General features: G+C 38.2%; 1 long non-coding RNA gene across 1 annotated transcript in view; it reads left to right on the top strand.

Annotated features, from left to right (window-relative positions):
• The window catches only part of LOC106938048 (uncharacterized), a 25,585-nt gene that overhangs the window by 8,699 nt on the left and 13,764 nt on the right, over positions 1-3,122 (top strand). Inside the window, exon 2 of the long non-coding RNA XR_001422519.1 lies at positions 589-594. This is a non-coding gene — a long non-coding RNA (uncharacterized LOC106938048). The remainder of the gene's footprint in view (positions 1-588; positions 595-3,122) is intronic.

Below are 3,122 nucleotides of genomic sequence, written 5' to 3' on the forward strand. Positions count from 1 at the left end.
TTTTTTTTTTTTGTTTTCTTGGGAAAGAAATATGAAAGCAATAGAAATTATAGAGATTTAGCCCTTTGCACCTGCTTCGACTTCTCTCATGGCACACACTCACACTATCAGTGTGATCATGTTTCTCCCTCTAACCTTTCTGTAAAGTTTGCGACCGGCAGAGACCTTGCAGCATCTCCTAGCTGTTAGGGGAAATGACGGAGAGCTGTGGCACGTCTGCCAGTCTGACTCCGCTGTGTTTACACTGACCTTCCCTTCAATGGGACGTGCTGCTGGAGTGCCTCCGTAGCTATGACAACAGGACATTTTTTAGTGGCCACTCCAGCCCCTCTGCCTGCATATAATTAAGCGTGTTCAGATGTTAAGGCCTTCACATGCCAACAACACTTCAGAGCATAAGCAGGTTTTGACGATTATTTCATTATTTATAGCTGCTGTTATCACTTATGTTGGCTGTTTTGCTTTATACATGTAGAGACATAGTTCTTTACTGTACTAAAAATGCAGCCACAAGAGAAATTAGTTGGTATATTTTTTCTTTCTTGTCACGTTTAAATATTTCACAGCATGAAACAATTTTAAATTTAGACAAAGGTGATCTGAGTAAATATAAGACAGTTTCCAAATGATCATTTCATTCATTAACAGAGAAAACCAACGTGGTTGTGCCACTACAAACAACTGTCATCTGGCATTCACCATAAATAGCAGAACAGGATTTTTTGGGATTGCTCTAGAGGAATTTTAGCCCACTCTTCATTGCTGAATTATTTTGATCCAGCAACCCTGGAAGGTTTTCTTTTTTAAAGAGAAAGTTGGGCTAACTGTGAACAAAGACTGACAGTTCCATTCGCAGCAGGTGTCATTTGGTGTTGGAGGGAAAGTTGTAAGTGACAGAAAAGTTGCCTCTTCATATTGATACGGGGGAGTGAGCTCGATTTTCTGGTCTTTATTTGTGAATTTTCAAAAAAACAAGAACTCTATGGAGCCCGAGTAGTAACAGGGCAGAAAAAAAAAACAAAAAAACTCATGGACATGACTTGTTATAATTGAGACAAAAAAGTATGGAGTGAAAATAGTCTCAAAATATCTGTGCGTGTGTAAAAAGATTTGTGTGTGTGTAAAATGATTTGTGTGTGTATAAAAAGATTTGTGTGTGTAAAATGTTTTGTGCGTGCATAACAGGATTTGTGCGTGTGTAAAAAGATTTGTGTGTTTGTAAAAAGATTTGTGTGTGTGTGTAAAAATATCTGTGCGTGTGTAATACTGAATTTATAAACCTTAAAAATAAAATAAACCTTCTCCTACGCCTATACATGTTGAAAAAGTACACACAAATCACCTGGTACTCGTACACAAAACTGCATTTACACACAGATCCGGTTACGAGTGCACAACTATTTTTGAGACTCATTTCACGCTTCCGGGAGCTCCCAGATTTGTGTGTAGATGGTGCGTTTACATGCTAGTAAAAGCTGGGACATCTGACTTTTGCTCTGAGTCTAGTGTTTTTATCCTCTGACATTTCTCACTGTGCTTGTGCCTAAGTGGCAAATACTTTAGTTCGTGGAAAACGGTATATCTCAGCACTTCCTTATAATATCCTAAAATTATTTACAGACATATTGTGCATTTTTGAGCGGTACAGGAGACTAAGTGGTCTGAAAAGCGACCACTGGGTGGCGGAATGGTTCGCTGGCCGGAAAAATAGCCAGGCAAACCCAGAAGCAAGACGGAGCGTCCCGGTGGTCTGTCCTCTGAAGTAAGTAGGAGCTAAACCTGCAGGCTTTGCCCTCCGATTATAATGAGACATGGAGTAATTATAAATGATTTCAGGTTACGTTTTATATGTCTGGTATTTTGATACTCTGCCCTCCTCATGTTTCTGTTAGCGGGAGCTAATGTTTATGTCAGCTATGCTACTTTAGCTGTTGGGAGCTAAGCGTGGATTTTTATTGTCTCATTCTGCACAGTTTGAATCTTTAATCCATAAAAAATGATCTCTGTGTGGTTCTTACAGTATCTGTTTTGCCCAAAAGGTTCCAATCACATTTCTAAGTCGAGTTGCTGATATTTGTATATATAGTTTGTGAGATATTCTGATTTGCCTTTTACTTTATTCACTAAGTGAATATAATTAAGTGAAATAAATTGCCTTTCGATTCTAGTTTATTGACTTTCTATGTGTATAAATAACATTTTATATTTATCTCTACACAGGACAAAACGGCTGACTGATGGATCGGGTCTGGTGTCATTTCACTTTCTGGAGGATCAGGATCTTTCAAATCTCATCTACCTTCTGATCCGATGGAGCTGCTGCAGGAACACACTGATCTGAGGATCCTGTTAGAGGTAACGGGATCCTCAGATCCAGGCATCGATGTCTGGTGTCCTGCAACATTTAGATACGTCCTGGTCGAACACACCTGAATCAAATGGCTGCTTAGGACAGTCAAGTCCTCCAGAGTCGTGCTAATGACCTCTGACCTCATGATTTGACTCAGGTGCGTTAAAGAATAGACATCTAAAGATTGGAGGACACTGACCCTTATGAGCTGGAGTTAAAGCCCTGCTATACAATTTTCACTTAATCGTAATTACATTTATTTGCGTACAGTGGAAATTTTACCTGTGTTGAGGTAGATGAGTTTACATAGCGTCTAGCGTCTTTACTTTAAAACCATTTTGGTTTCCATTTGTTGAAAGTAAATTACAAACATTTAGCCTGCTTTATGACAGAAACAAAGTTTGATGTCACAAATATATGATTTTAATAGAGGCATCATTCAATTTGTACTGTAGAAAGAAGATGACAAAAGTGTTTCCTGAATTAACTTTAATGTTCATTTCACTGCACACATAGGACAGATTAAATATTTAAGAATGCAACAAATCTGTTGAATCTTTAACAAAATAGCTTCAGATTAACATGGGTGGATTCACAGCTACCTAAAGTCAACAATGAAACGTCTTCAAACTTACATGGATGTTCAAATATTTACTATAATCAATTAACAAAAGAAAACACCATAAAGCTGTGTATTCAAATACGACCAAGGCCAGTCTGTACAGATTGAGGATATACCATAACATCTACCAACAGAGCAGGTTAACTACTG

Source organism: Poecilia latipinna, unplaced genomic scaffold (assembly GCF_001443285.1).
Source record: "Poecilia latipinna isolate Pla-1442-1.1 unplaced genomic scaffold, P_latipinna-1.0 Scaffold2494, whole genome shotgun sequence".
Lineage (NCBI taxonomy): Eukaryota > Metazoa > Chordata > Actinopteri > Cyprinodontiformes > Poeciliidae > Poecilia > Poecilia latipinna.